We start from the raw sequence: 12,490 nt of genomic DNA, 5'->3' as shown, positions 1-12,490 counted from the left end.
ACTCCCATAACTAGGAGGTCTCGTACACAGTGTAAGAATGCCTCTCTCTTTATCTGGTTTGCAGATAATTGTGAAAGGTGAAATCTCCCTTTTGGGGGGGAAGCTTTGAAGTCCAGGAGATATCTCTGGGATATAATTTCCAACGCCCAGGGATCCTGAACATCTCTTGCCCACGCCTGGGCGAAGAGTGAAAGTCTGCCCCCTACTAGATCCGTTACCGGATAGGGGGCCGTTCCTTCAAGCTGTCTTAGAGGCAGCAGCAGGCTTTTTGGCCTGCTTACTTTTTTTCCAGGTCTGGATTGGTCTCCAGACCGTCTTGGATTGAGCAAAAGTTCCCTCTTGTTTAGCATTAGAGGAAGTTGATGCCGCATCTGCCTTGAAGTTTCGAAAGGCACGAAAATTAGACTGTTTGTCCCTAGATTTGGACCTGTCCTGAGGAAGGGCATGACCTTTTCCTCCAGTGATATCAGCAATAATCTCCTTCAAACCAGGCCCGAATAGGGTCTGCCCCTTGAAGGGAATGTTAAGTAGCTTAGATTTTGAAGTCACGTCAGCTGACCATGATCTAAGCCATAGCGCTCTGCCCGCCTGTATAGCAAAATCAGAATTCTTAGCCGTTAGTTTAGTCAAATGAACAATGGCATCAGAATAAAAGAATTGGCTAGGTTAAGTGCTCTAAGTTTGCCAAGTATGTCATCCAATGGAGTCGCTACCTGTAAAGCCTCTTCCAGAGACTCAAACCAGTACGCCGCAGAAGCAGTGACAGGGGCAATGCATGTAAGGGGCTGTAGGATAAAACCTTGTTGAATAAATATTTTCTTAAGGTAACCTTTAATTTTTTATCCATTGGATCTAAAAAAAAAAAAAAAAAAATGATCTTTATTGCATAAAATGAAATCAGTACATTTGGTACACATTCTAAGAGGGGGTTCCACCATGGCTTTTAAACATAATAAACAAGGAGTTTCTTCTATGTCAGACATGTTTATACAGACTAGCAATGAGACTAGCAAGCTTGGAAAACACTTTAAATCAAGTTAACAAGCAAATATAAAAAAACGGTACTGTGCCTTTAAGAGAAACAAATTTTGTCAGAATTTGAAAAACAGTGAAAAAAATGCAGTAAATCAAACGAAATTTTTGCAGTGTGTATAATAGGCTAACAGAGCATTGCACCCACTTGCAAATGGATGATTAACCCCTTAGTTCAAAAAACGGATCAAAAAAACGAAATAGACGTTTTTTAACAGTCACAACCAACTGCCACAGCAAGCTGTGGCCCTACCTTCCCCAATAAATGACTTTGGAAAGCCTTTGGGCCCTTTAGAGATGTCCTATTGCATTCAGAGGGCCTTTGAGGGAAGCTGGATGTCACAGTTTGTAATTTTAACTGCACCAACTGTAACTTTTATACTACAACAGTGGAAGGCCTCAGGAAACTGTTTCTAGTTTAAATTTAAGCCAGCCATTTGGAAAAAACTAGGCCCCAATAAAGTTTTATCACCAAAGCATATATACAAACGATTAAACATGCCAGCAAATGTTTTATATTGCAATATCATAAGGGTATTACCCCTGGGAGTAAGCATGATACCAGTCGTTATTAAATCACTGTATTCAGGCTTAACTTACATTAATCCGGTATCAGCAGCATTTTCTAGTGTTTTCCATCTCTAGAAAAAATTATAACTGCACATACCTGATAGCAGAATAAACTGCACGCCATTCTCTCGCTGACGTTTTACCTCATCTGTGTAATCCCCTCAGACATATGAGAACAGCAATGGATCTTAGTTACAACCTGCTAAGATCATAGAAACCTCAGGCAGATTCTTCTTCTATTTACTGCCTGAGATAAAATAGCACAACTCCGGTACTATTTAAAAATAAACTTTTGATTGAAGAAAATAAACTAGCTATATTTAACCACTCTCTCCTACAACGTCCTAGCTTGTTGAGAGTTGCAAGAGAATGACTGGCTATGACAGTTAGGGGAGGAGCTATATTACAGCTCTGCTGTGGGTGTCCTCTTGCAACTTCCTGTTGGGAATGAGAATATCCCACAAGTAATGGATGATCCGTGGACTGGATACACCTTACAAGAGAAATTAAATTTAAAAGAAATTGTGCTGAAGCAGGGACACACCTACACACTGCTGCCGACACACTAGTGTGTCCCGACACACAGTTTGGAAAGCACTGATCTAGAGACATCACCATTGAAGAGAATCCCTTGTCTCCTCCTCAAGTAGTATTCGAGGAGACAAGTCTGCATAATCTCCGTTCCATTGTCTGAGCATGTTTAACTGCAGAGGTCTGAGGTGGAACCGAGCAAACTGGCTCTTTTACAAATTTACCTTCCATCCGTAAGATCGCAGGAAGTATAACAGTATTTCCGTGTGGAATCTTGCTTGTTGTAAAGACGGCACCTGGACTAGGATGTCGTCCAGATAGGGTGCCACTGCAATGCCCCGTAACCAAAGCACCGCCAACAGCAAACCCAGAACCTTTGAGAAAATTTTGGGAGCTGTGTCAAGACCGAATGGCATAGCCACGAATAACATAATTTATGTAAGAACTTACCTGATAAATTCATTTCTTTCATATTAGCAAGAGTCCATGAGCTAGTGACGTATGGGATATACATTCCTACCAGGAGGGGCAAAGTTTCCCAAACCTCAAAATGCCTACAAATACACCCCTCACCACACCCACAATTCAGTTTAACGAATAGCCAAGAAGTGGGGTGATAAAAAAGTGCGAAAGCATATAAAATAAGGAATTGGAATAATTGTGCTTTATACAAAATCATAACCACCACAAAAAAAGGGCGGGCCTCATGGACTCTTGCTAATATGAAAGAAATGAATTTATCAGGTAAGTTCTTACATAAATTATGTTTTCTTTCATGTAATTAGCAAGAGTCCATGAGCTAGTGACGTATGGGATAATGACTACCCAAGAAGTGGATCTTTCCACACAAGAGTCACTAGAGAGGGAGGGATAAAATAAAGACAGCCAATTCCTGCTGAAAATAATCCACACCCAAAATAAAGTTTAACGAAAAACATAAGCAGAAGATTCAAACTGAAACCGCTGCCTGAAGTACTTTTCTACCAAAAACTGCTTCAGAAGAAGAAAATACATCAAAATGGTAGAATTTAGTAAAAGTATGCAAAGAGGACCAAGTCGCTGCTTTGCAGATCTGGTCAACCGAAGCTTCATTCCTAAACGCCCAGGAAGTAGAAACTGACCTAGTAGAATGAGCTGTAATTCTCTGAGGCGGAGTTTTACCCGACTCAACATAGGCAAGATGAATTAAAGATTTTAACCAAGATGCCAAAGAAATGGCAGAAGCTTTCTGGCCTTTTCTAGAACCGGAAAAGATAACAAATAGACTAGAAATCTTACGAAAAGATTTCGTAGCTTCAACATAATATTTCAAAGCTCTAACAACATCCAAAGAATGCAACGATTTCTCCTTAGAATTCTTAGGATTAGGACATAATGAAGGAACCACAATTTCTCTACTAATGTTGTTGGAATTCACAACTTTAGGTAAAAATTCAAAAGAAGTTCGCAACACCGCCTTATCCTGATGAAAAATCAGAAAAGGAGACTCACAAGAAAGAGCAGATAATTCAGAAACTCTTCTGGCAGAAGAGATGGCCAAAAGGAACAAAACTTTCCAAGAAAGTTATTTAATGTCCAATGAATGCATAGGTTCAAACGGAGGAGCTTGAAGAGCTCCCAGAACCAAATTCAAACTCCAAGGAGGAGAAATTGACTTAATGACAGGTTTTATACGAACCAAAGCTTGTACAAAACAATGAATATCAGGAAGAATAGCAATCTTTCTGTGAAAAAGAACAGAAAGAGCAGAGATTTGTCCTTTCAAAGAACTTGCGGACAAACCCTTATCTAAACCATCCTGAAGGAACTGTAAAATTCTCGGTATTCTAAAAGAATGCCAGGAAAAATGATGAGAAAGACACCAAGAAATATAAGTCTTCCAGACTCTATAATATATCTCTCGAGATACAGATTTACGAGCCTGTAACATAGTATTAATCACAGAGTCAGAGAAACCTCTTTGACCAAGAATCAAGCGTTCAATCTCCATACCTTTAAATTTAAGGATTTCAGATCCTGAAGGAAAAAAGGACCTTGTGACAGAAGGTCTGGTCTTAACGGAAGAGTCCACGGTTGGCAAGAGGCCATCCGGACAAGATCCGCATACCAAAACCTGTGAGGCCATGCCGGAGCTACCAGCAGAACAAACGAGCATTCCTTCAGAATCTTGGAGATTACTCTTGGAAGAAGAACTAGAGGCGGAAAGATATAGGCAGGATGATACTTCCAAGGAAGTGATAATGCATCCACTGCCTCCGCCTGAGGATCCCGGGATCTGGACAGATACCTGGGAAGTTTCTTGTTTAGATGGGACGCCATCAGATCTATTTCTGGAAGTTCCCACATTTGAACAATCTGAAGAAATACCTCTGGGTGAAGAGACCATTCGCCCGGATGCAACGTTTGGCGACTGAGATAATCCGCTTCCCAATTGTCTACACCTGGGATATGAACCGCAGAGATTAGACAGGAGCTGGATTCCGCCCAAACCAAAATTCGAGATACTTCTTTCATAGCCAGAGGACTGTGAGTCCCTCCTTGATGATTGATGTATGCCACAGCTGTGACATTGTCTGTCTGAAAACAAATGAACGATTCTCTCTTCAGAAGAGGCCAAAACTGAAGAGCTCTGAAAATTGCACGGAGTTCCAAAATATTGATCGGTAATCTCACCTCCTGAGATTCCCAAACTCCTTGTGCCGTCAGAGATCCCCACACAGCTCCCCAACCTGTGAGACTTGCATCTGTTGAAATTACAGTCCAGGTCGGAAGCACAAAAGAAGCCCCCTGAATTAAACGATGGTGATCTGTCCACCATGTTAGAGAGTGTCGAACAATCGGTTTTAAAGATATTAATTGAGATATCTTCGTGTAATCCTTGCACCATTGCTTCAGCATACAGAGCTGAAGAGGTCCCATGTGAAAACGAGCAAAGGGGATCGCGTCCGATGCAGCAGTCATAAGACCTAGAATTTCCATGCATAAGGCTACCGAAGGGAATGATTGTGACTGAAGGTTTCGACAAGCTGTAATCAACTTTAGACGTCTCTTGTCTGTTAAAGACAGAGTCATGGACACTGAATCCATCTGGAAACCCAGAAAGGTTACCCTTGTCTGAGGAATCAAAGAACTTTTTGGTAAATTGATCCTCCAACCATGATCTTGAAGAAACAACACAAGTCGATTCGTATGAGATTCTGCTAAATGTAAAGACTGAGCAAGTACCAAGATATCGTCCAAATAAGGAAATACCACAATACCCTGTTCTCTGATTACAGACAGCAGGGCACCGAGAACCTTTGTAAAAATTCTTGGAGCTGTAGCTAGGCCAAACGGCAGAGCCACAAACTGGTAATGCTTGTCCAGAAACGAGAATCTCAGGAACTGATAATGATCTGGATGAATCGGAATATGCAGATATGCATCCTGTAAATCTATTGTGGACATATAATTCCCTTGCTGAACAAAAGGTAAGATAGTCCTTACAGTTACCATCTTGAACGTTGGTATCCTTACATAACGATTCAATATTTTTAGATCCAGAACTGGTCTGAAAGAATTCTCCTTCTTTGGTACAATGAAGAGATTTGAATAAAACCCCATCCCCTGTTCCGGAACTGGAACTGGCATAATTACTCCAGTCAACTCTAGATCTGAAACACATTTCAGAAATGCTTGAGCTTTTACTGGATTTACTGGGACACGGGAAAGAAAAAATCTCTTTGCAGGAGGTCTCAACTTGAAACCAATTCTGTACCCTTCTGAAACAATGCTCTGAATCCAAAGATTGTGAACAGAATTGATCCAAATTTCCTTGAAAAAACGTAACCTGCCCCCTACCAGCTGAACTGGAATGAGGGCCGCACCTTCATGTGGACTTAGAAGCAGGCTTTGCCTTTCTAGCTGGCTTGGATTTATTCCAAACTGGAGATGGTCTCCAAACTGAAACTGCTCCTGAAGATGAAGGATCAGGCTTTTGTTCTTTGTTGAAACGAAAGGAACGAAAACGATTATTAGCCCTGTTTTTACCTTTAGATTTTTTATCCTGTGGTAAAAAAGTTCCTTTCCCACCAGTAACAGTTGAAATAATGGAATCCAACTGAGAACCAAATAATTTGTTACCCTGGAAAGAAATGGAAAGTAAAGTTGATTTAGAAGCCATATCAGCATTCCAAGTTTTAAGCCATAAAGCTCTTCTAGCTAAAATAGCTAGAGACATAAACCTGACATCAACTCTGATAATATCAAAAATGGCATCACAGATAAAATTATTAGCATGTTGAAGAAGAATAATAATATCATGAGAATCACGATGTGTTACTTGTTGCGCTAAAGTTTCCAACCAAAAAGTTGAAGCTGCAGCAACATCAGCCAAAGATATAGCAGGTCTAAGAAGATTACCTGAACACAGATAAGCTTTTCTTAGAAAGGACTCAATTTTCCTATCTAGAGGATCCTTAAACGAAGTACCATCTGACGTAGGAATAGTAGTACGTTTAGCAAGGGTAGAAATAGCCCCATCAACTTTAGGGATCTTGTCCCAAAATTCTAATCTGTCAGACGGCACAGGATATAATTGCTTAAAACGTTTAGAAGGAGTAAATGAATTACCCAAATTATCCCATTCTTTGGAAATTACTGCAGAAATAGCATCAGGGACAGGAAAAACTTCTGGAATAACTACAGGAGATTTAAAAACCTTATTTAAACGTTTAGATTTAGTATCAAGAGGACCAGAATCCTCTATTTCTAAAGCAATTAGGACTTCTTTAAGTAAAGAACGAATAAATTCCATTTTAAATAAATATGAAGATTTATCAGCATCAACCTCTGAGACAGAATCCTCTGAACCAGAGGAATCATCAGAATCAGAATGATGATGTTCAGTTAAAAATTCATCTGTAGGGAGAGAAGTTTTAAAAGATTTTTTACGTTTACTAGAAGGAGAAATAACAGACATAGCCTTCTTTATGGATTCAGAAACAAAATCTCTTATATTATCAGGAACATTCTGCACCTTAGATGTTGAAGGAACTGCAACAGGCAATGGTACTTTACTAAAGGAAATATTATCTGCTTTAACAAGTTTGTCATGACAATCAATACAAACAACAGCTGGAGGAATAGCTACCAAAAGTTTACAGCAGATACACTTAGCTTTGGTAGATTCAGCACTTGACAGCGATTTTCCTGTAGTATCTTCTGACTCAGATGCAACGTGAGACATCTTGCAATATGTAAGAGAAAAAACAACATATATATAAAGCAAAATTGATCAAATTCCTTAAATGACAGTTTCAGGAATGGGAAAAAATGCCAAAGAACAAGCTTCTAACAACCAGAAGCAATAAAAAATGAGACTTAAATAATGTGGAGACAAAAGTGACGCCCATATTTTTTTGCGCCAAATAAGACGCCCACATTATTTGGCGCCTAAATGCTTTTTGGCGCCAAAAATGACGCCACATCCGGAACGCCGACATTTTTGGCGCAAAATAACGTCAAAAAAATGAAGCAACTTCCGGCGACACGTATGACGCCGGAAACGGAAATAGAATTTTTGCGCCAAAAAAGTCCGCGCCAAGAATGACGCAATAAAATGAAGCATTTTCAGCCCCCGCGAGCCTAACAGCCCACAGGGAAAAAGTCAAATTTTAAGGTAAGAAAAATGTTAAAATGCATTATCCCAAATATGAAACTGACTGTCTGAAAATAAGGAAAGTTGAACATTCTGAGTCAAGGCAAATAAATGTTTGAATACATATATTTAGAACTTTATAAACAAAGTGCCCAACCATAGCTAGGAGTGTCACAGAAAATAAGACTTACTTACCCCAGGACACTCATCTACATATAGTAGATAGCCAAACCAGTACTGAAACGAGAATCAGCAGAGGTAATGGTATATATAAGAGTATATCGTCGATCTGAAAAGGGAGGTAAGAGATGAATCTCTACGACCGATAACAGAGAACCTATGAAATAGACCCCTTAGAAGGAGATCACTGCATTCAAATAGGCAATACTCTCCTCACATCCCTCTGACATTCACTGCACGCTGAGAGGAAAACCGGGCTCCAACTTGCTGCGGAGCGCATATCAACGTAGAATCTAGCACAAACTTACTTCAGCACCTCCATCGGAGGCAAAGTTTGTAAAACTGAATTGTGGGTGTGGTGAGGGGTGTATTTGTAGGCATTTTGAGGTTTGGGAAACTTTGCCCCTCCTGGTAGGAATGTATATCCCATACGTCACTAGCTCATGGACTCTTGCTAATTACATGAAAGAAAGGAAGTGTTTGTCTAGAAAGGCAAACCTTAGAAATCTGTGATGATCCCTGTGAATGGGAACATGCAAGTATGCGTCCTTTAAATCTACAGTTGTCATAAATTGACCCTCTTGGACCAAAGGTAGAATGGAACGAATAGTTTCCATCTTGAAGGACGGTACTCTGAGGAATTTGTTTAGACTCTTGAGATCTAAAATAGGCCTGAAGGTTCCCTTTTTTTGGGAACCACAAACAGATTGGAATAAAATTCCAGACCCCGTTCCTGATTCGGAACAGGAACTATCACTCCCAGGTCGGAGAGGTCTCTTACGCAGTGTAAGAACGCCTCTCTTTTTGTCTGTTCTACAGATAATCTTGAAAGCAGAAACCTGCCTATGGGAGGAAAACTTTTGAACTCTAGTGGGACACTAATTATACTGCCCAGGGATCCTGAACATCTTGAACCCAAGCCTACGCAAAGAAGGAAAGTCTGCCCCCTACAAGATCCGGTCCCGGATCGGGGGCAGACCCTTCATGCTAACTTTGATTCAATGGCAGGCTTCTTGGCTTGTTTCCCCTTATTCCAAGACTGATTGGGTCTCCATGAAGGTTTAGCCTGTTCCTGCTTGGAGGGGGAAGAGAAATATATATCTAGAAACCCTGGCCTATGGGAGGAAAACTTTTGAACTCTAGTGGGACACTAATTATACTCGCCCAGGGATCCTGAACATCTTGAACCCAAGCCTACGCAAAGAAGGAAAGTCTGCCCCCTACAAGATCTCGGTCCCGGATCGGGGGCAGACCCTTCATGCTAACTTTGATTCAATGGCAGGCTTCTTGGCTTGTTTCCCCTTATTCCAAGACTGATTGGGTCTCCATGAAGGTTTAGCCTGTTCCTGCTTGGAGGGGGAAGAGAAAGAATTTCCTTTGAAATTTCGAAAGGAACGAAAATTACTCTGTCGTCCCTTTTGTTTGTTTCTCTTGTCCTGAGGAAGGTGAACCTTACCTCCCGTAATATCAGATTATTTCAGTCAAGCCAGGTCCAAACAAGGTCTTCCCCTTGTAAGGAATTGCCAGAAGCTTAGACTTAGAGGATACATCCGCAGACCAAAGATTTTAACCATAGGGCTCTGCAAGCTAGAACAGAGAAACCTGAAATCTTTGCTCCCAGTTTGATAACTTGAAGGGAAGCATCCGTAATAAAGGAATTAGCCAATTTAAGAACTTTTATCCTGTCCTGGATTTCATCCAGGGGAGTTTCTGTCCTAATAGCATCAGACAACGCATCAAACCAATATGCTGCCGCACTAGTGACGGTAGCAATGCACACAGTTGGCTGCCATTGTAAGCCCTGGTGTACATACATCTTCTTAAGTAATCCCACTAATTTTTTGTCCATAGGATCTTTGAAAGCACAACTATCCCCTATGGGTATAGTAGATCTCTTAGCTAAAGTGGAAACAGCTCCTTCCACCTTGGGGACTGTTTGCCAAGCCTCCTTAACTGAGTCGGCTATGGGAAACATCTTATAAATATAGGGGATGGAGAAAAAAAAGGTATACCCGGACTCTCCCACTCCTTATAACTTAAGACTCTCTGGACTCTCTAGGATAGACTACGCCGTAGTGTTGGAGTCGCCCAGGGTAGCTAAAACCTCCTCAAGTAACAAACGGAGGTATTTAGCTAAAACTTGAAAGACAACAACCTCAGGATCAGGTAAAGATATTACCCCATCCGAGTGTGAGTATTCCCCCCCCCTCCCCCCTCCCAGATACTACTGAAGTATCTTCCTCTTTCAGGTTACAGGGAAGAAACATTTGGAAAAGTAACTACTGAATCAATCACACTAAATGATTGAAAATATGTCCTCTTGTACTCTTTCCTACAGCGTGGGAAAAACAGACAATGCATGAAATGCATAGTAACTCCAGGTGGAGTGTGAGAGGAAGAGCAGGGCACTGTATGTGGACCATAATTTTTTTGGGACACTATAGGAGAAATTTATGGCATAGCTTGACCATTGTCAACAGACTTCCTAACAGCATACGCCTTAGGAGTAGGTTCAGAAAAGTGTGACATTTTTTAATAAAAATGAACACATAAAAAACGTTATTGTCTCTTTAAATTTTAAAATATAACTTTTTGTTTTTGTGTGCAGAAGGAAATTAAAATAGTACACAATTACTGCAGAACCCATCTACACCTCAGCTAAACCTTGCTGAGGTGCCCATCTGCCCTTCTATTACCCAAACTTTATTTCACGCCAACTCTTTGTTTTTGTATGCAGAAGTTATTTAACATAAAAAAACAGAATTTATGCTTACCTGATAAATTACTTTCTCCAACGGTGTGTCCGGTCCACGGCGTCATCCTTACTTGTGGGATATTCTCTTCCCCAACAGGAAATGGCAAAGAGTCCCAGCAAAGCTGGTCACATGATCCCTCCTAGGCTCCGCCCACCCCAGTCATTCGACCGACGGACAGGAGGAAATATATATAGGAGAAACCATATTATACCGTGGTGACTGTAGTTAAAGAAAATAATTAATCAGACCTGATTAAAAAACCAGGGCGGGCCGTGGACCGGACACACCGTTGGAGAAAGTAATTTATCAGGTAAGCATAAATTCTGTTTTCTCCAACATTGTTGTGTCCGGTCCACGGCGTCATCCTTACTTGTGGGAACCAATACCAAAGCTTTAGGACACGGATGAAGGGAGGGAGCAAATCAGGTCACCTAAACGGAAGGAACCACAGCTTGCAAAACCTTTCTCCCAAAAATAGCCTCCGAAGAAGCAAAACTATCAAATTTGTAAAATTTGGCAAAAGTGTGCAGTGAAGACCAAGTCGCTGCCTTACATATCTGGTCAACAGAAGCCTCGTTCTTGAAGGCCCATGTGGAAGCCACAGCCCTAGTGGAGTGAGCTGTGATTCTTTCAGGAGGCTGCCGTCCGGCAGTCTCATAAGCCAATCGGATGATGCTTTTAAGCCAAAAGGAAAGAGAGGTAGAAGTCGCTTTTTGACCTCTCCTTTTACCAGAATAAACAACAAACAAGGAAGATGTTTGTCTGAAATCTTTAGTAGCCTCTAAATAGAACTTTAGAGCACGGACAACGTCCAAATTGTGTAACAAACGTTCCTTCTTTGAAACTGGATTCGGACACAAAGAAGGTACAACTATCTCCTGGTTAATATTTTTGTTAGAAACAACTTTAGTAAGAAAACCAGGCTTAGTACGCAAAACCACCTTATCTGCATGGAACACCAGATAAGGAGGAGAACACTGCAAAGCAGATAACTGTGAAACTCTTCTAGCAGAAGAAATTGCAACCAAAAACAAAACTTTCCAAGATAGTAACTTAATATCTATGGAATGTAAGGGTTCAAACGGAACCCCTTGAAGAACTGAAAGAACTAGATTTAGACTCCAGGGAGGAGTCAAAAGGTCTGTAAACAGGCTTGATCCTAACCAGAGCCTGAACAAATGCTTGAACATCTGGCACAGCTGCCAGTCTTTTGTGTAGTAAGACAGATAAAGCAGAGATCTGTCCCTTTAGAGAACTTGCAGATAATCCTTTCTCCAAACCTTCTTGAAGAAAGGAGAGAATCTTAGGAATTTTTATCTTATTCCATGGGAATCCTTTGGATTCACACCAACAGATATATTTTTTCCATATTTTATGGTAAATTTTTCTAGTTACAGGTTTTCTGGCCTGAACCAGAGTATCTATCACCGAATCTGAAAACCCACGCTTTGATAGAATCAAGGGTTCAATCTCCAAGCCGTCAGTTGGAGGGAGACCAGATTTGGGTGTTCGAATGGACCTTGAACAAGAAGGTCCTGTCTCAAAGGTAGCTTCCATGGTGGAGCCGATGACATATTCACCAGGTCTGCATACCAAGTCCTGCGTGGCCATGCAGGAGCTATCAAGATCACCGAGGCCCTCTCCTGATTGATCCTGGCTACCAGCCTGGGAATGAGAGGAAACGGTGGGAATACGTAAGCTAGGTTGAAAGTCCAAGGAGCTACTAGTGCATCTACTAGAGTCGCCTTGGGATCCCTGGATCTGGACCCGTAGCAAGGAACCT

General features: G+C 41.1%; 1 protein-coding gene across 1 annotated transcript in view; it reads right to left on the bottom strand.

Moving 5' to 3' along the window:
* The window catches only part of LOC128645714 (transmembrane protein 47-like), a 53,009-nt gene that overhangs the window by 20,173 nt on the left and 20,346 nt on the right, over positions 1-12,490 (bottom strand). The window lies entirely within an intron of this gene.

This window comes from Bombina bombina, chromosome 1 (genome assembly GCF_027579735.1).
Source record: "Bombina bombina isolate aBomBom1 chromosome 1, aBomBom1.pri, whole genome shotgun sequence".
NCBI lineage: Eukaryota > Metazoa > Chordata > Amphibia > Anura > Bombinatoridae > Bombina > Bombina bombina.
This window is presented reverse-complemented; position numbering and strand designations above follow the sequence as displayed.